Source organism: Chiloscyllium plagiosum, unplaced genomic scaffold (genome assembly GCF_037043375.1).
Source record: "Chiloscyllium plagiosum isolate Xiang-an unplaced genomic scaffold, Cpla_swu_hap1 HiC_scaffold_30, whole genome shotgun sequence".
Classification (NCBI taxonomy): Eukaryota; Metazoa; Chordata; class Chondrichthyes; order Orectolobiformes; family Hemiscylliidae; genus Chiloscyllium; species Chiloscyllium plagiosum.
This window is the reverse complement of record NW_028270168.1, coordinates 15,735,084-15,760,135: the sequence shown is the minus strand read 5'-3', so window position 1 is coordinate 15,760,135 and position 25,052 is coordinate 15,735,084. Positions and strand designations below refer to the sequence as shown.

The window sequence follows — 25,052 nt, the reverse complement described above, 5'->3', positions numbered from 1 at the left end:
CATCTGCCCAATGACATTTGCCCAGAAAAAAAACACATTCTTTCCCTATACTGGGTCCAGTCTTCGATGGCAGATTGCACAAGTCAAGCTTCCCAAATACCAGTATGATGCCAGAACTGCTTACCCCAACTCAAAGACAACTGTTATTAGCGAATTTCTTCAGGTGGGTGTTTCTCTTATCATTTGAAATAACTCCACAGAGGCCGTTATGCCATCACCAGGTCTCCCTGTATTTACACGGGGAGAGTCCTTGACACTGACCCAGCTCCCTCAGAGCCACTTGTCAGACTGACAGTATGTCTGACACCTCTGTTTTTATGTCTCAGCCAGGGATCCCGCCTCCGCCTCCCCTCCCCCCACACACCCGGATGGACCAGGTTAACGGCCCCAATCAGGGAACTCATATTCTATGAGGTCCACCTTGGCTGACCATGTTATAATCAGTACAATAACTAAAGGTTGCCCCAATATTAAAGGTTGCCCCAGTCACCTCTTCCATTAATTTTCAGACAGGTATCAAACTGGAAAGACTGGGACTTTTGTCACTGGGGCATAGCAGACCAAGGGGTGACCTTATTGAGGTTTATAAAACATTGAGGAGCATATGCAAGGTGAATGACAATGGTCTTTTCCTAGGATTGGGGAGTTCAAAACTAGTGGCATATTTTTAAGGTGAGGGGGAACGATTTGAAAAGGACATTTGGGGTAATTTTTTTTATACAGAAAGCGGTTAGTGTGTGGAGTGAATTGCCAGAGAAAGTGGTGGATTCGGGTACATTTATAACATTTAAAAGAGGAGAAAGTGAGGTCTGCAGATGCTGGAGATCAGAGCCTGAAGAAGGGCTTATGCCCAAAACATCGATTCTCCTGTTCCCTGGATGCTGCCTGACCTGCTGCGCTTTTCCAGCAACACATTTTCAGCTCTAACATTTAAAAGACACTTGGATAAGTTCATAATAGGAAAGGTTTGGAGGGATTTGTGCCAAGTACAGGCAGGTGGAACTACAGAGTGTAATTTAGTTTAGGAACATGGTTGGTGTTCAGTTGGACTGAAGGGTCTGTTTCAGCACTGTATGACTCTATGATTCCATGTCCCTGAATTCTTCATGTTTCTCAGTTTGATCTTCCTCACAGCCTTGCTGCTATCTGCCCCTTGCCCATTTAATCTCTCAGTCTTTGAGGGAGGTTAGGTCTCCTCACTAGGCTTACACTGGTTTGAAACCCACAGGAAATGATCTCGTTTTCGAACTGTCTGCTCCACGTTAGTACTTACTTTGAGCTCATTCAGGCAGATTACAGTGGTTAAATGGAGGTCGGATACAGGATGAGTCTGACCTGGATCTGTCACAATACACAAGGAATCTTTCTTCAGCTACGGATGAACAAACAACTACACAAACTGCATTCCAATTTCTGCGCTAATTGGGACTAATTACTGCGTATGTGCAGTACCAAGAAACTGAAGAATGAAGGTGACAGGTCAGCACCTTCAATCGACTGGCCTGTCCTCAATTTCCCACAGCAGCTTGTAGAAAAATACATTTACTCATCACATTGTCAAATGTAAACAGTGGCTGTTTAACTTCACCAAGTGAACAGTACAGAACTCACAACCTACTTTAGGCTTAATCTGGGAGGGTAGTGGCATCCAATTGGCAAGCAGATTATTGTTTTTTTCTTTCTTAGGTTATTACTACCCAGTGCAGCATTTGTTGCTCACCCCTGCTTACCCTTGAGGAGGTGGTGGTGAACCGTCTTCTCCAACCACTGCAATCCACCCATAGTACTGTTAAGGAGGGAGGTCCAGGGTTTGGCAACAGCAACACTGAAGGCACAGTGATATTGTTCTGAGTCAGGATGGTGGTGCTTTTGTGCACTTGCTTACCTTGTCCTTCCAGAGGATATAGGCCACAGGTCTCTTGAAAGGTCCTGTTGAAGGGTATTCGGTGGGTTACTGCACTACACCTTGTAGAAGGTGGTGGGGGAGTATGTGAAAGGTGGTGTATGAAGTGTTCTGAATGTTGTTGAACCTCTTGAGTGTTGTTGGAGCTGGACCCATCCAAGCAAGTGGGCTGTATTTCATCACGATCCTGACTTGTGCCTTGGAGGCGGTGGATAGGCTTTGGAGAATCACGTGCAGGGTTACTCACAGTATTTCTAGCCTCTGGCCTGCTTTCATAGCAACAACATTTATATGGTTAGTCCAGTTTCGTTCCGAGTCGATGATAACCATCCAGGTTGCTGATAGTGGGGGATTCAGTGACAGTAACGCCATTGAATGACATGGGGAGATGGTCAGATTGTCTCTTGTTGAAGACTGTCATTACCTTCGGTTGTGTGGCATTAACGTTTCTTGCCCTTTATCAGCACAAACATGAAGGGCTGAGGGGATTGATCTCCAACTGTTGTTCTACGTGTACCTCCAGTCAGCGGAGATTGTCCTCTCTGATTCCCATTGACTCCAGTTTGGTCAGAGCACCTTGATCCCTTACCCAGTCAAATGCTGCCTTGATGCCAAGGGCAGTCACTCTCACCCCACATCTTGAGTTCAGTCAATTGCTCAAATTTCAAACAAGGCTGAAATCAGGTAAGGAGCTGAGTAAATGTTGCATCTTTGCACGATCAATGACCCCATCCATCACTTTACTGATGATTGAGAGTAAAATGACGGGTTGATAACTGGCCAGAATGAATTGACCCTGCCTTTTTGTGCACAGGATATACCTGGGCAAATTTCCACATTGCCAGTGCGATAGCTTTATGGTGGACTACCTGGTGGATGTTAAGATTTCCTGCTCAGAGAAACTGCTGGTGGGCAGCACAGTGGCTCAGTGGTTAGCACTGTTGCCTCAGTGTCAGGGACCCAGGTTCGATTCCAGCCTTGGATGACTGTCTGTGTGGAGTTTGCATATTCTCCCCATGTCGGCATGAGTTTCCTCCGGGTGCTCCGGTTTCCTCCCACAATCCAAAGGTGTGTAGGTCAGGTGAATTGGCCATGCTAAATTGCCCATAGTGTTAGGTGCATTAGTAGGAGGGAAATGGGTCTGGGTGGGTTACTCTTCGGAGGGTTGGTGTGGACTTGTTGGGCCGAAGGGACTGTTTCCACACTGTAGGGAATCTAATCTAATCAAATGTGCAAAAGAGCAAAGTCAGGCTGATGGATTGTCCTGCTGAAATCCAGGCACTCATGGTGGGAGGCTCTATATTACACTGCCTGGAATATTTTATTCTAGGTGACAAAAAGAAAGTGCTTAAGAAAGTTGGCCAGATTGGAAAGCTGAACATCTGATGAATAGTCATACTGGACTCAAAATGTTAACTCCGTTTCTCTCTCCCTAGATGCTGCCAGACCTGTCTGCTCCAGCACTTTCTGTTTCTCTGTTTCAGATCTCCAGTCTTCACGGTATTTTGTTATTGTTTCACTGTGTTTTGGAGAAACCAATCCGTACAAGTCTTTCAGAAATATATTTATGGATTTGTCAAAGCAAGCATTGAGTGAATTAGCTGTTTCTCACCTGAAGATGCTTCATGATATTATTTGAAAAGGAGAATATTATTGCATTCACTGCCCTGTCATCCCTCACTTTTATGAGCGTGAATGCACCAAAAATCTAATTTTGAAAGGAATCACACAAAACCCTGTTTATTTAAAGCTAGATTGGACAGAAAGGTTTTTCATATTTTTGTATTACCTCCATGAATCAAACATTCTTTGTTATGCCTCAGTACTGATTATAAATTTAAAAATTTTAAGTAAATTGAAGAAAAAGATAACAGCTGGAACTCTTAACTTTGATACTCACTTCCCATGCAGACCTTAACAAAATGTTATTTGCAGTTTGAAAGGATCCAAACTCTAAAATCAATGTGGATGGGTTTGGAGGTGTGGGGGTGTGTTTAGTTGAGCAATTTTCAAAGAACAAGGGACGGCGAACTTGTTTGAAACTTTTCCGAAGGAATATTTCTCTTTGAGAAGAAAATTGAAGAGTTGGAAAGTTAATTGGAATGTCTGTTCAAAGACATCAGTTCAGTGTTCATGTCTCTACATCACCAATGGGTGGATTAAGGAGACTTTACATTCGCTGATTATATATGTACTTTTTAAAAAAAATCTTCACTGGATTGGAAGCCACAAATAGTTTTACAGATGAAGGATCCCTCAGATGTGTCGACATTAAACATCAGCTAAAGATGACTAACTGCTTCAACAATGATTGGACCAATGACTAATTAAGTATTTAGGACTATGCAAAGTGCAGCTTGTTACAAGACCATAAGAGCAGAAGTTGGCCATTCGGCCCATTGGGTTTGCCCTGACACACAATGAGATCGCGGTTGACCTATGATCCTCAATTGCAGTTTCCACTCTTTTCCCCATAACCTTTGATTCCCTTACTGATTAAAAATCTGTCTGTCTCTACCTTGAACCAGCTTAATGAGTCAGCCTCAGCGGCTGTCTGCAGTGACAAATTCCTCAGATTAACTACTCTCGGAAAAAAGATTCCTCCTTATCTCTATCTTTATTGGCCCCTTAGCATTAATTGAATCTCTACCTTACGTTCCAACACCTGAATTGAAGGACATCAAAGCCAAAATGCAAGTAAAGTATGTTGGCAAATGTGGACATTTCTGGATAATGATGTGAATGGTGTAGTCGAAAGATTTGTTTTTGGGATGTCAGGAATTTTTATCCCTGGAGGTCAGTGTTTTCATCCTGAAGAACTAGGGGATTCCCCAAGGAATAGGGGAATAATTTATGGATTCCGTTAAGAGATCAGTTTCAATGATTAGATAACAATTTCATTTGTGTTGCTCCATCTGGTTAACAGACAGGCAGAAAGTTATTTAAATGGACATTATGTGGAGGTGCCGGCCTTGGACAGGGGTGAATTTTTAGATTAGATTACTTAGATTAGATTAGATTAGATTACTTACAGTATGGAAACAGGCCCTTCGGCCCAACAAGTCCACACCGACCCGCCGAAGCGCAACCCACCCATACCCCTACATTTACCCCTTAAACCTAACACTACGGGCAATTTAGCATGGCCAATTCACCTGACCCGCACATCTTTGGACTGTGGGAGGAAACCGGAGCACCCGGAGGAAACCCACGCAGACACGGGGAGAACGTGCAAACTCCACACAGTCAGTCGCCTGAGTCGGGAATTGAACCCGGGTCTACAGGCGCTGTGAGGCAGCAGTGCTAACCACTGGGCCACCGTGCCGCCGTTTAAAAATCACACAACACCAGGTTACAGTCCAACAGGTTTATTTGGAAGGTCTAGCTTTTGGAGCGTTGATCCTACATGAGGTGATGAAGGAGCTGCATTCTGAAAGCTAGTGCTTCCAAATAAACCTGTTGGACTATAACCTGGTGTTGTGTGATTTTTTAACTGGTCATTATTCAGTCAGCAAGTCCCATCCTATACTCTCGTCCTGGAATCAGGACCCATCTCAGTATCTCTCGTCAAACTTGTTCTTCTCCAAGGCCTTAAATCTGAGGATTGCTGATCTTCCTCAGCCCTTTCCTGCCTGAATTCAAATTTCAGCATCCACCATGAGTGGGATTTGAACCCTATCCCTGGACCACTAACCTGGAATTCTGAATTATTGGGTCATTACCAGGGCACCATTACCTCCCCATTCTTTCTGTTGCAATTGATAGGATTTTAAAATCCATACCTCGTGTCACAACTATTTGTTTTAACTAAAGTTACTCTGATCTTTTGCAATTCCAGTGCTGTCCTTGTCCTATTGCCTAAATTTTATCAACCCAAGTAAACATTGATTTCTAGTTTTGCCAAAAATCACATGCTGTACGATTATTCCTGAATATAGCCACACATTGTCTTAAAACAAAAGGATTTTCTCAAAAATTACAGAGGAAGCTGAAAACCACAAATCCTGCCTCTGAACATGGTATGTATCATGTTCAGACTGGCTGGAATGAGGTGGGTCACATTTCATGGAAATGCATTTTGTAGTTGCCCATGTAAATCAGCACTTCTCTCCACTCGAGTCTGAGTTTGGTGACTCAGCAGTGTGAGCCACAAGATGCGCAGACGACACCAGTCAGAGTAAGTCTGAACATTGAGGATCCATTTGGAAAGCCAGCTTATCATTTTGGAGGAGTAAGGTACTCCTTTGGCTATGGTCCTCTGACATTGCTGGGAGACGGAGGGTACCATTTCGACCTTTACAAGTTGAAATGAATGTGTGCAACTATCAAGCTCATTGGAACTATGAACAGACCTGCCAAAAGCAACTGTCAAAAGCCTCAAAAACCATTATCAAAAGGAGCTGACCTCCCCTCTAAACTTAAAAAAGTATAGTGTTAAATGAAAAGTTACTGCTTGCTATTTCACTCTGTTGACATAAGCCTGAGGCTTACCATTACTGGACTATTGCTGTATGACTGATTCTACAACCATCTATTATCACAGTCAGTTGCCTGGCAGTTCACAGATTGATTTTCAGCTGCATGTGGTTGTAGGTTCTCTGACATGGGACTATGAATTCCAGTGCTGGTTATTGGACGGGTGGAATGGCATAGGTTGGCATGGAGGGTGTGAAGAGTTATGGAGTAGACAAAGGGATATAAGTTGGCATGGAAGGTGTAAGGTGCTGTGGGATGGAAAGAGAGTAATTGTTTGGCATGGAGATTATAAAGTGTTATAAGGCAGGGTGGAGGGGCACAAGATGTCATGGGTGAGGGGACACGAAGAATTAGTGTTGGAAGGTTCTTTCATATTTCTTAAACACTTCGATGCAGTGCCAGAGCTTTGAGACAGCCTTCTGCCCAATAGCCTCGACACTCGGTAACTTGTTGACTGTTCCTGGAATCAAGATTAGAGTGGTGTTGGAAAAGCACAGCAGGTCAGGCAGCATCTGAGGTGCAGGAAGCAAAAGTCCTTCATCAAGAATGTTCAGGCTTTTGCCTGAAACGTTGATTTTCCTGCTCCTCAGATGCTGTCTGACCTGCTGTGCTTTCCCAGCTTGACTCTAATCTTCAGCATCTGAAGTACTCACTTTCACCTGTTCCTGGAATCAACCAATCTGACTCCCAAAGGACAGGTGAAAGACTAATAAAATATCTTTTTTTCCCCTATTTATAGCTCAAATTAACCTTCAAACAGACACCATTATCTATTCCAGCCTCCCACTGGCAAATGAAAAGTGACTGGTGATTGGTTGATTAGTTTGAGGGGTGATCTTGTAGAGATCTATAAAATCATGAGGGGCAGGAATAGGCTAAACAGACAACGTCTTTTCCTTGAGGTGGGGGAAGTCCAGAACTAGAGGGAATATGTTTAGGATGAGAGGGGAAAGGTATAAAAGAGACCTAAGGAGCATTCATGGAATGAGCTGCCAGAAGAAGTGGTGGAGGCTGGTACAATTACAACATTTAAAAGGCATCTGAATGCCTATATGAATAGGAAGGGTTTAGACGAATATGGACTAAGTGCTGGCAAATGGGACAAGATTAGGTTAGCATACCTGGTTGGCATGTATGAGTTGGACCAAATTCTGTTTCTGTGCTCTTCATCTCTATGACTCTATGGTCCATTGTACTCATTTTGCAAGATTCTTCATTGACGATCAAAAACAGAAATTGCTGGAAAAGCTTAGCAGGTCTGGATGCATCTGTGGAGAGAAATCAGAGCGAACGTTTCAGATCTGGTACCTCTTCCTCAAAACTCAACTTCATTGAGGATTTCATGCATATCAATCACTCTGCTCTGATTGGACAGTGCAGTCACATGATACTGATTTTGGCATATTACTCTTGCCAATCACAAACAAATGCTTGGCCAATCCAATCAATCCCTGCGGTATCGTAGCTAATTATGGGGCATTGCTCAATAGCTGTTGCTGCTTGGTTGGAGGGGATTTAATGAAAGTTTTCAAAATCATGAGGGGTCTAAACAGAGCAGATGGAAACAAACTGTTCCCATTGGTGGAAGGGTGAAGAACAGAAGACACTGAGTTGTGGTGACTGTCAGAAAAACAAATTCAACTCCAGGACTGCTTTATTGTTAACAACAAAAAAAAATCCTTCTGCATTCTCACAGCAGTAGCAGTTTTACCTTATTCCAGAAGGATTTACATTGTCTCTCCCCTGTGTCTCAAAAAAACAATTATCATATTCTGGGTTACTGCATCAAAGTGTGAAAATTGTCATTTCAGTAGTTTTCTGTTGGAGTGTCTCTTCCATGGTAACCAAATCTCACAGGCGTGCCTAGGAGCCACTTTTTAAAAACAAGACTATCTTGTAAAGACTAAGTTCATAGCTGAACATGGCAATAAAACAATATTGAAAATGGTGGAGCAAATTTCTGCAGATGCTGGAAGCTGTACTGAAAACAAGAAATGCTGGAGATCACAGCAGGTCAGACAGCATCCACAGAGAGAGAGAGCAATCTAACGTTTCAAGTCTGGATGACTCTTCAGCAGATCTGAAGTGAAGTGTAGAGGGGGCAGCATTTATATTATAGTTTAGGGGAGGGGTGCAGGTGTAGGGTGCTGGTGGAGAAAAGCTGCTGATAGTTCAGCTTAAGTGATCAAAATGTGATCAACTGTAAACCTGTAAAAGCAACTGTAAAAGCTGCTGATAGTTCAGCTTAAGTGATCAAAATGTGAGAATAGCAGAACAATGGTACAACATTATGTTGTCATTATCATGCTGTTGTCTGAGGGACTTTTTATTTGCAATGTTGGCTGTTGTCTTCCATGCATTGCACAGTGACTACACATCAGCAGTACTGTTTGTAAAGCATTTTGAGGTGTCTGCTGATTGTGAAAATTGCTACATAAATGTAAGTCTTTCCTTTTTTAAACCGAAACGCATTGTTATACAGAATTACTATGTGTCAGTTTTTTTACAATGATATCCTCAGCGGAGTCCCAATCCAAGTGCAATCTGCACAACTCACTCTAAACCTCACTTACTCAACAATCACCTCACGAAATAACAATGTTTTAATAGAAAGTTGTATTCGTCAAATGCACTCTTGTACCAAGAACTTGCTAAAAAAACAAACCCGACTGAAACTGATTAGGGCTGAAAAATATGTTGCTGGAAAAGCGCAGCAGGCCAGGCAGCATCCAAGGAGCAGGAGAATCGACGTTTCGGACATAAGCCCTGCTCCTTGGATACTGCCTGACCTGCTGCGCTTTTCCAGCAACACATTTTTCAGCTCTGATCTCCAGCATCTGCAGACCTCACTTTCTCCTAGTTGAAATTGATTAGGGCCAGCTTTTAGACAATATCAGGCAGATCCACTGGTTCCATTAAAGCAATCTTCTATCAGGTCATAAAGACTTTCCTATCTTTGCTTATAACCCTGACACATTTTTACCATCATTTAATTAGACTAAAAGGAAACACTAATATACTAAAAGCTTTTGCAATGACCCAATCAATCTACGTCAATACCAATGCCAGGAAGTTATGATTTTGTTTAAATAAATTAATCAGTTTTATTAGATCATACTTCACTGATTAATGATAACCACTTTGATGATCACAGGAACCCCATTCCATTTTACTGCTTAAATCAGCATAAACTCAGATATTCCAGACGTTCAGGGATCACTCTGAAAATTGCTGAATTCATCTCCTGTCCAGAATCAGGGGATTAGTAATGTTAAACCCTTACATCACAGCCTTACATCACAGTCATGATCACTTGCTGTTCGCTTTCCTTCCTTCAATTCAATGGTATGTACAAAGAGGTACCAGTGTTGGACTCAGGTGGCAAAGTTAAAAAATCACACAACACCAGGTTATAGTTCAACAGGTTTATTTGGAAGTAACCTGATGGACAAAACCTGGTCTAGTGTGATTTTTAACTATGTACAAAGAGGTCTGCTTAAAAGGGGATTGATTTAGTTCAGGTGGCTGGACAGCTGGTTTGTGATGCAGACAGATACCAATTTGTGGGTTCAGTTCCTGTACCAGCTAAGATTACTATGACACCCTCTCCTACTCAACCTTTACCTGAGGTGTGGTGACCCTCAGGTTAAACCACCATCAGTCATCTCCAATGAGAGAGCAGTCCTATGGACGAGAAAAACTATGGCTGCCTTCCCTTAGATATGATCGATGGGACATATTGATGTCTAGAATTTGTTAATCAACCTTGTGCTGGGAATTGTGCCAATAAGGTGCAGGATTGGTCTGTACTCTGAACATCAATTGAGTTATGGACCAAGATCATAATAAAGTAATCAACAGCCATCTGCTTCTTGAGAATGGCTGAATGTTAAGGTTCATATATGAGCAACCCCATATTGCAGGGTCACTGCTTAAAAATAAAGGGGGTCACCCATTTATGACAGAGATGAAGTGAAACATTTTCCCTCTCAGAGGCTGATAAATCTTTCTAACTTTCTTTCTCCAAAGGCTTTGAAGCAAAGTATTTGAAGTTGGTAAAGCAGAGGTAATTAGATTATTGGGAAGCAAAAGGGAGAAAGGCTATTGACTGTTGATGTGTGGAAAATAAAAGGCATGTGAAGGGTTAAACATGAGGACTGGTGGAATGTTACAAGGATCTGTGGAATACTACATCAAACCGGTATAGAACAGTGGTTCTAATTATGTTAATTAGGTAGTATAATTAGGTTAGGTACCAACGCAGCATAATCTGGTTAATCAAAACACATGACATATAAGTAAATGTTAGCATGATGTAATAGGGTCAACCTAGGGCTGAAGACCATTGTGGCAGATGTAATAGTAAATATCTAATCATGATATAGTAAAGTAAGATTAAGTTTGAAGTAGGAAAAACCATAGTGGCAGAAGTAGAGAGATAACGTGAACTAACATCATTGGTTTGTTGCATAACTGCAGAAAGATAGCCCTGACTAACACAATTGAACACACTGATAAACTTGAAGAAAGCATGATAACTGAAAGGTATAAAAAATAACGGACCCCACAGTTTGGGGGAAATCATGAATTTGCTTGCTGGTTGTCACAGCTTTTGTTTGCAAATAAAAGATTCATCTTCTTGAAGAACTCTCTGCGTCTCCTGGTAATTCTCCATGACAATGGAAATGTGAAGATGAGGTTGTGAATGGAGCTTACTGGGGCTGAGTGGCCAGCTCCTTTGCTAATGTGTACATTTCTATGCGTATACCTGATTGTACATGTAGACTGTTCCAGGCGGTACACACTGAGACAGACCTGGGGAAATTCTGAACTTGAAGACTCTCTTTGGTCTGCCCAAATCCAGTGCAAGAGCTGCCCCTGACAGATTGACACATTCCAAAGCAACAAACTCAGGAAAAGGTTCCAGACTGGAGAGCTCCCACCATAGTTCACTGAGGGGCTGAAATCTGTCCAAAAGCCCTTCAGGCTCTGTGAATGGTTTGTAAGGAGTGAGACATCATAAGAATTTGATATACTGCACAAAACCAAATTTATCTGCATTGCACTGTATGTACAATCACAGTAGGATTATGGTGTGACACACTTTAATCATTGTTATGTATAAAGTTTATTTTATGGGAAATGAACAAATACCACAACTAGACTTGGTAGAAATATTACTCAAGATTCCTGCTCTTGAATTGTTCTGGAATACTTATGAGAATGAACATTTATGAATATCGGGCTTGTCTTTAATTATCCCAACCTCAGGTCAACAGTTCTGTGAACAATTATTCTCTATATTAACAGAAGATCAGTAACAGGAATGCAGAGTACTGGGCGAATGATAAGATTCTTGGTAGTGTAGATAAGCACAGAGATCTCGGTGTCCATGTACATAGATCCCTCAAAGTTGCCACCCAGGTTGATAGGGCTATTAAGAAGGCATACGGACGGTGTGTTAGCTTTCATTAGTAGAGGGATCGAGTTTCAGAACCATGAGGTCATGTTGCAGCTGTACAAAACTCTGGTGTGGCTGCATTTGGAGTATTGCGTACAATTTTTTTAGATTAGATTAGATTACTTACTGACAGTGTGGAAACAGGCCCTTGAGCCCAACAAGTCCACACCGACCCTCCGAAGAGCAACCCACCCAGATCCATTGCCCTACATTTACCCCTTCAACTAACACTACAGGCAATTTAGCATGGCCAATTCATCTAACCTGCACATTTTTGAAGAAACCGGAGAACCCGGAGGAAACCCACGCAGACACTGGGAGAGTGTGCAAACTCCACACAGGCTGTTGCCTGAGGAGGGAATTGAACCAGGTGTCTGGCGCAATTCCTGCCTCAGGCAACAGAGGTTCTGGTCGCCGAATTACAGGAAGGATGTGGAAGCCTTGGAAAGGGTTCAGGGCAGATTTACTAGGATGTTGCCTGGTACGGAGGGAAGGTTTTACAAGGAAAGGCTGCCTGCGACAGTAGTAGACTCATCAACTTTACAGGCATTTAAATGGTCATTGGATAGGCATATGGATGAGAGTGGAATAGTGTTGGTTAGATGGCCTTCAGATTGGTTCCACAGGGCAACGCAACACCGAAGACCAAAGGGCCTGTACTGCGCTGTGATGTTCTATATTCTATGTTCTACCATCAAAATGATCAAATTTGCAATGATTGATAAAATAAAACTAAATTTCCTCAGTTTAGAAAGGGAGTTGAGGAAGGCCCCAACCACCGGAATATGAAGTAATAAATGTCATAAATAAAGTGCTGTCAGTAAATCACTTTACAGTTACTTAGATAGCTTAGACTAAAATTTAGTGAAACATTAATTTAAAGCAGACCATATGGAAATTATTCTTGATTCAAAGGGTGAGCAAAGTTTCAAATTACCAACCAAGCAAGGCAGTAAAACTGGAGACATGAGAACAGCTGACGATATAGTTCATCCCTAGGCAGAGTGACATAAATATGAGATAAATAGAAAATGTGGCCATTTCTTATATTCTACTAATTACTAGAACCCATATAGCAGCAGGCACAAGATCAGTTAATTTATCATTTTACAGCTTAGAGCTTCTGGTTAGTATCCTGGCAATGCCACACTCCCTGGTATCAGCAGCAGCTCAATGGACAATGCTTTACCTCTGGGTCACGTGGTTACAGCTTCTGCAATCCCACTCCAGAAACTGAAGCACAGAATCTAGCCTAACCTTGGAGTGCTGTACTGTTGGAAGTGCTGTTTGTCAGTCAGGATGCAGAAGACAGTGAGGAAGTGACATAGTGGTGATTTCACTGTGCTTGTAATCCAGTGACCCAGAATAATGCTGTTCGGGCACAGGTTCAAATTTCAACATGGCGACTGGTGGCATTAAAATTCAGCCAAACAAGATCTGGAATCTTGCCAACTACCATTGATTGCCATTTTAAAAAAAACCCATGATATTCACCAATGCACATTTAGGAAAAGGAACCTGCCATCATGCAGCTCTAGACCCACATGGTGGCTCAGCGGTTAGCACTGCTGCCTCACAGCACCAGGGTCCCAGGTTCGATTCTAGCCTCGGGCAACTGTCTGTGTGGAGTTTGCACATTCTCTCCATGTCAGCGTGGGTTTCCTCCGGGTGCTCCGGTTTCCTCCCACAATCCGAAGATGTGCAGGTCAGGTGAATTGACCATGCTAAATTGTCCACATAATGTCTTGGAGGATGGGACAGAGCCTGTTGCATCCAAATTTGCTGCTGATACCAAAAATAGGTGGGAGGGTATGTCATGAATCTGCAAGGAAATGTAAAAGGGTTGTGCAAGTGGGCAATGACTTGTTGGATGGAGTTTAGTGTTCGAAAGTGTGGGATTATGCATTTTGGTAGAAAGAATCAGAAGGCAGACTGGTTTTAGATGGAGAGAAACTCCAAACATTGTATCACAGAGGGATCTGAGTTTTCTTTTGCATGAAACACAACATGTTAAGAGTGCTGTGAGTAAATGAAAAAGTCAGCTGAAATTTTGGCTTTTATTGCTGAGAGGACAGGGATTTAAAAATCAGGCAGTCTAGTTACAACTGTGTAAGACTATTGGTAAGGCCTCACCAGAAGTTCCATGGGTAGTTTTGGTCCTAGTACATAAAGGATATACTGGCACTGAAGGCTGTGCAGAAGAGATTCACTTGTCTATTATTGGGATGAAGTGGTTGACTTATCAAGAATGGCTAAATTGGTTCAGTTCATCCCAGCTACCTCACCCCCTACGCCCACCCCCTTATTTACCTCTAAGCCCCCTGCACCACCCCCCCCCCCCCCCACTCCTGATGAAGGGCTTATGCCCAAAATGTCCACTCTCCTGCTCCTCAGATGCTGCCTGATCTGCTGTGCTTTTCCAGCACCACACTTTTCAACTCTGATCTCCAGCATCTTCAGTTCTTAGTTTCTCTCAGTGTTAATTCAGTCAAGATTAGAAAAAGGAGGGGTAATCTTATGGAAACATATAAGATTCTAAGGGAGCTTGAGAGAATCAATGTTTAGAAGATGTTTCCAATCGTGGGGCATTTCAAACCACGGTTGGCGGGTGGAGGGGTGGGGGGGGGAGTGGAGTAATTGTAGAATAAGGGGACACTCATTTAACTCCAGGAAATGAAGGGATATTTTCTTCCAGAGGGCAGTGAATGCCTGGAATTCTCTACCCTAGAGACGTGTGGAGGCTATATCACTGAAAGTATTTAAAGAAGAGGTTGATAGATTTTCCAATATTAAGGAGTTGAGGGCTATGAGGAGCTGGCATGTTGCCTGGAGCAGAAAAATCATGATCATATAGAATGGTGGTATAGGCTTGATGGGCTGAATATCCTACTGCTGACTCTTATGTTCCTAGGAGTTTCAAAGTTTCTAAACTGAAAGAAAGCATTTAATTGGCTATAAAAGGTTTTGGAATGTCCTAAAGATAGGGAAGGCACTTTGTATCTGCAAATCGTAATGGCTCAGCGGTTAGCACTGCTACCCCACAGGACCAGGGACCTGCTTTCAATTCCAGCCTCGGGTGACTGTCTGTGTGGAGTTTGCTCATTCTCCCTGTGTCTGTGTGGGTTTCCTCCAGGAAATCCTCCCACAATCCAAAGATGTGCAGGTTAGGTGGATTGACCATGCTAAATTGCACATTGTGTCCCAGAATGTGTAGGCTGGGTGGATTAGCCATGAGAAGTGCAGGGTACAGGGATTGGTCTGGGTGGGATGTTCTTCAGAGGGTCAGTATGGACTCGATGGGCTGAATGACCTGCTTTTGCACTGTAGGGATTTGACATGCAAGTACATCAAATATATCTCTGAGCCAAGAAAATAAAATTACCCAATTATACCAACAGTAAAAAGTTGAAAGTTTTAAAACTGACATTCTTAGTTTTTCATAGGTAAAGTCATCAGGGGCCATGCATCACACACATGGAATAAGGTATTTACCGGAGAACCTGGTACTTTGTGATATTTACCAACACATGGTACAGGATGGTCCGATAATGAAGCAGTCTGTGTTCAAATACACCATGGCTCGGATAGCATTCCGGCTTCGGTTCATAAGGTACAACATCTGTCCCACAAATTCCAGGCAATGCCCATTTCCAACAAGAGAGCATGGAAGGTACACCAACAGCCATGATCTAATTATGTGGCAGGACAGGATTAAAGAGTTGGCTTCAGCTGTTTGCGTTCCTATGGTTACAATTTTGCACGCAACTAAATCTTAATTAGTGTGGCCTGAAAACTGTTGACACACGAAGAAAAGAATAATGCAACCAATGGATTAAATGAAAACAAAAGTGTTTGTGTATGAAGCAAATTATTTCCAGTAACTGTGTGAACTGGGACACCGTGAAGAATGTTGTTCACAAGTTTCAGAAGTCCATCTGACCTCTTTTGTAACTGCCAGCTCCAGATACCACCTCCTGACTTGATCTTGGATAAACATTGTTCTAGATGTCTTCAGATAATTATGGCTTGTCATACATCCCAGCTTCTCATGTCAAGCATTTCTCATACAGTCCAGCAGTTGGGTCCTGCATTCTGAAAGGCCTGAACAGCAACCAGGAACAACACTACATTTAAAAAGCCTCATTAGATTACTTAGTGTGGAAACAGGCCCTTCGGCCCAACAAGTCCACACCGACCCTCTGCAGAGAAACCCACCCCCCTATGTTTACCCATTCACCTAACACTGCAGACAATTTAGCATGGCCAATTCACCTAATCTGCACATTTTTGGATTGTGGGAGGATATCAGAGCACCTGGAGGAAACCCACACAGACACGGGGAGAATGTGCAAACTCCACACACACAGTTGCCTGAGGCGGGAATTGAACCCAGGTCTCTGGCACTGTGAGGCAGCAGTGCAAGCCACTGTGCCACTCTTATTAAAATCCTAGCCTTTTCCATCACAAGTGTACGGATTGAACATTTAATGTTAAATCCAGGAATTTTTTGTTTGCTTTTGGTTAATAAACAAACTCCCCTCTGAAAACCTGAATTGACCCAGGCTCCGATACAGTGCCGTCCAGATTCTCACAGCTCCCTGCATGTAGACATTTTCTCACATCGCGTCTGGTTCCTGTTCCTTCTGCTTACCCACTCTCTTCAGGCACAGTGATTTTGAACAGTTCAATCATCTCTCCTCTTATGCCTCTCTTCTCCAAGGACAACAATCCCAACTTTGAAGTTGGAAATGAACTCTGCATCCCTGAATTATTCTCATTATACTTTTCTGCACCCTCTCTAATGCCTTCACATTATTCATAAAGCGTAGTGCCCCGAACTACACCAGCTGAAGCCGAATCAGAGTTCTACATTGTTTTAATTGAATTCCTTGCTTTTGTAAGCACACCCTTATTGATAAAGTTTAAGTGAATTCCTTACTTTTGTAATCATGCCCCTACTGATAAAGCCCAGGATGCTGTATCCCTTAGCAACCACTCTCTCAACCTGGCCTACCACCTTCAATGTTTTATGCACATGTACCCAGGTCCCTCTATCCCTGCAACCTCTTCCCCCTACAAAGGACCACGAACCACATCAAAGTGCATTAAAGACATTATCCTTTGTTGTGATGAGGAAGAACCATCTTTCTCCCCCACTAATTTTGACATTACTTCATCAAACAGGCGGCTGTTCTCAATCCAACCTGGTTGCTTAATAGAACACCACGTTATGTAGGGTTTATTCTCAGACTGACAATTATGTCCCAAAGCAGTTTGACACTTTGAGGTTACTTGTCCTATGTTGCTAGGAAACATGCCTTCAGATGACAAGTCATATCTTAACAGCGAGTGATAAGTGAAATGAGGTCTACAAGAAGGCAAGTCTGAAGGCAGAATTACCATCTGCAGTTCAAATGACAGACTACAATATGTACACAAGATGTGCAGTAAAGTCCTGTTCTTCCTGTGTCTGCCTTTGCATATTTGTTCATCCCCACAATACAAATTGCAAATGTAAGCTTTGTTCATCTGCAACTTCAAGGGAAAACATAGTTTTAAATGTTGCTCTCTGGAGTGAAAGAGAGCCCACGCTTTCAGCCACATTCACCATTTGAGAATAGCACCGATGGTGATCTTCTCTGGGATGCACTCCCACAAATGGTGGGACTTTACATCTTTGGATTATTGTTCAGTCGAAAGGACCAGTGCCTTTTTTTGGTAGTTATTGCTGAAACACTTACTACTCTGTTGTAAGTGTTCCCATTCACCAGCTGACCCCAGATTCCTCCTGTAACTGAGACAGATATATTTGGTATTGCAGCCAATTTTTGATCATGTCCAGATGTGTAATGCTTCTGATTTCCAAAAGTGCATGCAAAGCAGATTCCAGAGCCTTCTGCCATCTTAATTTGCAGCAACGTGAAAGTAGATGTTGAGTTTTGACCATTTCATTTCCACAGTAAAACAAACAAATAGTAAGGTAACATTTTGACACAAAGCTGCGCTGGTTGCCTTGTTTTGACTGATGGGTAGGTGGGTATGGTTTGAAACAATGGACAAGACTACACGTACAATCCTTTGTCTGTGCTGGGTGGCTGAATATTAGGCTACTTCTGTGACAGCATAGACCTCAACATTCCTGAGCTAGGTGTGAATGTGGCCAGACAATTGTGGTTGTGATTGCCATCCAAATAATTCTAATTGTACAAAGTCTGTGCAAAAGGATCAGAGTCACCTGTGGCATGAGAACGGAGGCACATGTGAATCATTAGACATAGGAGATGGTATGGGCATTCAGCCCCTCTAACCTGTTCTGCCATTCAATACGACTGCAGCTGATCTGATTGTGAACTCAACTCCACTCTGCTGCCTGACTGCCCACAGCCTTGTGTCAATCAAAAATCTGTGGAACACAGCCTTGAATTTCTTCAATGGCACAGCCGCCACTGCTCAGTGAGAGAGAGAATTCCAAACCCTGACAACCCTCAGAGAAGAGACTTTGCCCAATCTCTGTCTTAAATGGTGAATCCCTTTCTTCACAACTGTGCTCCGTCACTCTCAAGAGGAAACGTTCCACTCTCAAACCTGCAGCCTGTCCAGCTCCTGGAGAATTGCATATGTTTCAACAAGGTCACCTCTCATTCTACTAAACTTAAGCTTTCCACATAAAGTCCCACATCGCTGGATTTAGCCTTGTGAACTGTCTCTGAACTGCTTTCAATGCACGTACATCCCTCCTTAATGTGAGCAAAAGTTGCACAAAGCCTCCAGGATTGTGCTTTCCAGTAGCTGATGATGGATTGGTTGCCGCATGCACAGGAATGGCAGCACGCACACTCACAGGTCATGGACAGATGCTAAACCCAAGGAGCAGGAGGGCACCTCTTTCACAGAAAGACAGCAGAAGGGAACAACAAAGTAACGTTTTGTTTTCTTCGAATCAAGCCCTCACTTCACAAAGTGGTGTAGCATGAGGCACAGTTATATCCATTGCAGTGCAAATCAAAGACTGAAGATTAACACAAATTAACAACATAGAAACAGGAGCCTGTCATTCAGCCCATCAAGCCTTAGTGCTGATCCAGCAAGCAAAGCTGACATGCTTTGAATGAATAAAAAAAATTAAATCATAGCTGATTTCTTAGCTCAGTGTTCCTTATTAGCACTGATTGTAATCATGATTTGGAGGTGCTGGTGTTGGGCTGGAAGCACTAGCTTTCAGAGCACTGCTCCTTCATCAGGACAACCATCTGATGAAGGAGTGGCGCTCCGAAAGCTAGTGCTTCCAAATAAACCTTTTGGACTATAACCTGGTGTTGTGCGATTTTTATCCTTAGCAGCACAATCTCCACTTCCCATGATGTTATGATCTTTCAGAAATTAACAATTCCTGTCTTCTACATTCCCAGGGTTGAACTTCGACAGCTCTCTGGGGTACAGAATTGCAAAGGTTCATCACTGTCTGAGGGAAGAAATTCCTCCTTGTCTCAATCTTTAATGATCTACCCCTTACCTTGAGATTATGTTCTCCAGTGTTGGGCTCATCAGTCATGGAAACAGCTGATCTACATCCATCCTGCCAGACCCTGCAAGAAGTTTGTTTAGTAATAGTGTATTGAATTTTTTTTTACGAATGTGAGTGGGATCCATATTTAACCCACATGTATCATATAGGCACAATGACTCACAATAACCTTCCACAAAAGCAAAAGATGTTTGTCATCAGTGATGGATTCTAATAATTCTACAGGTGTACATCCCTGTGGATTTCTGAACTAAATATGGTAAATGCAAAAACAAAAGTGTCATTTTAGATGTATAAATAATCATTATGATGTTTTAATGTATGTGGAACATTAGTCTCACATGTCACAAAATCAACCACAGCTTTAAAATAAGATATTCAATTGCGTACTGTTGTCTTAGAGTTTATCACCACTTTGTTTTACCTGTCCACTGGAAAACTACAAATTGCAATTTTTGGGTTTTATATAGGAACAGGAGTAGGTCATTTTGCTCCTCAAGACTATTTCATCTTGGCATTTATTACTATCAAACCAGTAGTGCCAGATGTAGCCAAGAGTACAAGGATGCGATTAAACCTGTGAAGAATCACTTACCAGGAAAATCCATTGAAATTTTTCTGCAGTATAAATGGACCAATTTTACCGTCAGGACAAAGAAATTCCAAGTGCCTGGAGCTTTTACAGAGTGCTCATTCAGTTCCTTCAAAATGCTTAAATGGCATGTTGTAATTTACAGCTCCTGTAAATGCAGAACAGGTTATTTATAGGCAGGGGTTTTAGTGCACAGTTAGAACTGCAACCATAGTTCACAATCGATGGCTTATTTTCTGTTCCTGTAAGCCACTGCTGGAACTATGACATTAAAATAGCGAATCAATCAATACACAAGAGATGCGCAAGCAGTCTAAAACACGGAGACTCAAATTGATGTAAGCTTACCTTTTGGCTTTTGTTTTTGGAGAATTGTGCACTGATCGCATGGGAGGCCATTAACACCAAGTGAAGGGAACTGACTGTTGTCTACACCCAATGTCACCCTCAAGTATAGTCAATGTGCCACAGGCTCAGGGGAGATCTTATAGAAGTTTATATAATCATGAGGGCCAAGGATAGGGTAAATAGTCAAGGTCTTTTCCCCAGGGTAGAGCTGTACAAATCGAGATGGCAGCAGGTTTAAGGCTAGAAGGGACAGATCTTTAAAAAGACGTAAGGGTAACTTTCACACAGAGGGTGGTGTGTGTATGGAATGAGCTGCCAAATGAAGTGCTAGAGGCTGGTACAATTACAGCATTTAAAAGGCATGCAAAGGGTATATGAAGAGAAAAGGTTTTGAGGGAAATAGGCTAAGTGCTGGCAAATGGGACTAGATTAGGTTGGGATATCTGGTCAGCATGGATGAGTTGCATCGAAGGGTCTGTTTCCGTGCTGTGCAGCTCCATGACTCTATCATTTGGAACTAACTGTATATCTTCCTCTCTTTTCTGTAGCAATTTACCTCGGCTATTGTGAAGTGGAAACACGTGGAGAATAGATTTCCCAAACATTCGGTTTCCAGCCGGTTTCGTAACAGTTTCTACCCTACTGTTGTTAGAATACTGAATGGACTCACAAACTCTTTACATTCACCTGTACCTGTGTTTTTGTTTTTGCTGCTGTTTACCTATTATTTATTTATTTATTGGTTGGCTGATAGGAAACAAAGGGTAGTGATAAATGGCTCCATTTCAGAATGGCAGGCAGTGACCAGTGGGGTACTGCAGGGATCAGTGCTGGGACCTCGACTTTTTACAATATATATTAATGATATAGAAGATGGTATTAATAGTAACATTAGCAAATTTTCTGATGATACAAAGCTGGGTGGCAGGGTGAAATGTGATGAGGATGTTAGGAGATTACAGGGTGACCTGGACAAGTAAGGTGAGTGGGCAGATGCATTGCAGGTGCAGTTTAATGTGGATAAATGTATGGTTATCCACTTTGGTGGCAAGAACAGGAAGGCAGATTACTACCTCAGTGGAATCAATTTAGGTAAAGGGGCAGTACAGAGAGATCTGGGTGGTCTTGTACACCAGTCAATGAAGGCAAGCATGCAGGTACAGCAGGTAGTGAAGAAGGTTAATAGCATGCTGGCCTTCATAACAAGAGGAATTGAGTATAGAAGCAAAGAGATGCTTCTGCAGCGGTACAGGGCCCTGGTGAGACCACACCTGGAGTACTGTGTGCACTTCTGGTCTCCAAATTTGAGGAAAGACATTCTGGCTATTGAGGGAGTGCAGCGTAGGTTCACGAGGTCAATTCCTGGAATGGCGGGATTACCTTACACTGAAAGACTGAAGCGACTGGGCTTGTATACCCTTGAGTTTCGAAGATTGAGAGGGGATCTGATTGAGACATATAAGATTATGAAAGGATTGGACACTCTGGCAGCAGGAAACATGTTTCCGCTGATGGGTGAGTGCTGAACCAGAGGACACAGCTTAAAAATATGGGGTAGACCATTTAGGACAGAGATGAGGAGAAACTTCTTCACCCAGAGAGTGGTGGCTGTGTGGAATGCTCTGCCCCAGGGGGCAGTGGAGGCCCAGTCTCTGGATTCATTTAAGAAAGAGTTGGATAGAGCTCTCAAAGACAGTGGAATCAAGGGTTATGGAGATAAGGCAGGAAGAGGATACTGATTAGGAATGATCAGCCATGATCATATTGAATGGCGGTGCAGGCTCGAAGGGCTGAATGGCCTACTCCTGCATCTATTGTCTATTGTCTATTATGCTACTTAGCTCTGTGATCGGCCTATACTGTTCACAAGACAAAGCTTTTCACTGTGCCTTGGTACATGTGACAATAAATTCAATTCAATTCAATTCCTGCAGAATTTAATTGCAAGGTTCCTTTATTTGGAGGTTTGGGAAAGAGGCTTGAATGTGAGTAAAAGCAACAAAATTGGTAAATGAATGTACTGGGTAAGCTGGAGCTCCATTTTTAGACCTGGAAGAAGAATCTGACCAGGATGCATTATTTACACATTTTACCGACTTCATCCTCTCTTTTGGATGAAAAGCCTGTTTGATGGGGCTGGGGCCGACAAACAGAGGTAGGTGAGGACAGAAATGTGGATAACAAGTGACGTTTGGATGGTGGTGTTGGAACATCAGATGGTCAAGGATGCAGATAGTTAGGGAGGGGCGTGGGGGAGAATGTGATTGGGAGAATGAGAGATAGGGGCTTTATTGGTTGATGTATTGGGCCTAGAGGAAACTCTCCTATAACATTGAGGAATGCACTGTCATAAATGCACCCAAATTCAGAAATGTACTCTTTCAAATAAAGTTCAGCACATGAGGATTAAATGGCTAGGATTTTCCAACTGTGGTGACTGTGGAACTGCCAGCGTTTGGCTATATGATTCTGGGAACTGGCAATAGCTCCTGGTATGCATTTAATGGGGAAATCGAGATGTCACTGTCAGAAGTCTCCTGTTCCTCCACATGCTATGCTGTTCAAATCCTTTCAGGTGTAAATCAATTAGAAATCACTGATTTGATGGGAAGTTGTATTTCTTATTCTCTTTGTTAAAAACATTTGAAGAAGTTAAAACTTATGAAATTACCTGTTGCTGGGTGTTTAAATATAGAACATAGGTGCAGGATTATGCCGTTCAGTTCTTCATTATGGTTATGCTGACCATCCAACTCAACAGCTATTCCCCCATATCCTTTAATTCCTTTAGCCCTAAAGGTTACATCCAACTCCTTTTTGAAATTATATGGTATTTCGATCTAGGACTGCTCTCTGTGGTAGCATATCCACCGGTTCACCACTCTCATTCCTCCTCACCTCAGTCCTAACTGATTTACCCCATATCCCCAGACTGTGAGCCCAGGTTCTGAACTCACCCACCATTGGGATCATCCTGCCTGCACCTACCCTGTCTGGCCTTATTAGGATTTTGAGATTCCCCCTCATTCTTCAAACTCCAGCAAATTGAATGCTAACCAGTGCAACATTTTCTCATAGGTCAGTCCTGCCATCCCAGGAATCAATTTGGTAAACCTTCCTCTCCCTGTATAGAACATCCTTCCTCAGATCAGGAGACCGAAACTGCACACAATACCCCAGGTGTGGCCTCACCATGACCCCTTATAATTGCAGCAAGACACCCCTGCCCCTGTACTCAAATCCTTTCATGATGAAAGCCAACGTGCCATTTGCCTTCTTTGATGCTGGCTGTATCTGCACGCTTACTTTCAGTGAATGATGGATAAGTCTTTTTGCACATTTCCCTCACTCAATTTATAGCCATTCAGGTAATAAGCTGCCTTCCTATTTCTATTATCAAAATGAATACCAAAATCCACATTTATCAACATTATACTGTAACTGCCCTGCATTTGCCCACTCATTCACCTTGTCCAAATCCCATTCAAGTATCTCTGCATCCTCCTCACAGCTCACCGGTCCACCTAATCCTTGTGTTGTCTGTAGACTAAGTCACAATTATTGAAAAACAATCCATCTGACTAGGAAAAGAATTGGTTTGATATTTGCAAATCATCAAAGTTCTCCATTCCATGTTAAAACTTCAACATAGAGTCATAGAGTTGTCCAGCATCAAACGAGACCCTTCAGTTCAACTCGTCCATGCCGACCACATATCCTAAATTAATCTAGTCAGCACTTGGCCCCTATTCTTCTAAATCCTTCCTATTCATATACCCATCCAGATGCCTTCTAAATGCTGTAATTGTACCAACCTGCACAACGTCCTATGGCAGGTCATTCCATACACATACCACCCTCTGCATGAAAATGATGCCCCTTAGGTCCTTTTTAAATTTTTCCCCTCTAACCCTAAACCTCTGCCCTCTTCCCTGGGGTGGAGGAGTCCAGAACTAAAGACCTTGTCGATTTAAATTTTTTCAAAATTATGGTATTTACGGTCAGCACCGCTGCCTGACAGCGCCAGGCACCAAGTTTTGATTCCAGCCTTGGGAGACTGTCTGTGTGGAGTTTGCACGTTCTCCCCGTGTCTGCGTGTGTTTCCTCCGGGTGCTCTGGTTTTCTCCCACAATCCAAAGCTGTGTAGGTCAGGTGAATTGGCCAGGTTAAATTGCCCATTGAGTTAGGTGCATTCGTCAGAGGGAAATGGGTCTGGGTGGTTACTCTTCGGAGGTTCGGTGTGAACTTGTTGGGCTGAAGGACCTGTTTCCACACTGTAGGGAATCTAATCTAATCTAATCAACCTTGTATCCCAATCTTATTTTGCTTCCTGTAAAATTAAAGAAGTCATTAATAAAACCTCCTTTAAAAAAGCAGAAAATGCTGGAAAACCTCAATGCGTTTAGCAGCATCTGTGGAGAGAAATCCGAGTTAACATTTCAGATCGAGTGACCCCTCGTCAGAACAGGACTTGCTTATTATTTTCTGGCTTGCTGACTGTGAAAATTCTTCAATGTGGCTGGCTCCCTAGCCTGCATGAAGTACATCATTGTTGATGGATGCTGGAGATTCCTCAGAGTCAGAACCAGGAATGAAATGAACAGTGTGGAATGTGAAATTCACACCGCAACGTTCGCTATCTCTCTGTGAGCAACTTATTTTGACATCCATGGCCAGCTAACCACTTGATTATTGACTGCAAAACCCAGCAAAATCTGATTAATGAGATGGAAGATTGCTACCAGTT

At 42.6% G+C, this 25,052-nt stretch overlaps 1 long non-coding RNA gene across 2 annotated transcripts in view; it reads right to left on the bottom strand.

Annotated features, from left to right (window-relative positions):
- LOC122563546 (uncharacterized) overlaps positions 1-25,052 on the bottom strand; it is an 88,887-nt gene that overhangs the window by 14,312 nt on the left and 49,523 nt on the right. For both annotated transcript variants that reach the window (XR_006315644.2, XR_015752130.1), the window contains exons 2-4: positions 19,961-20,105; positions 19,354-19,426; positions 7,501-7,647 (exon numbers count right to left, since the gene is read on the bottom strand). This is a non-coding gene — a long non-coding RNA (uncharacterized LOC122563546). The remainder of the gene's footprint in view (positions 1-7,500; positions 7,648-19,353; positions 19,427-19,960; positions 20,106-25,052) is intronic.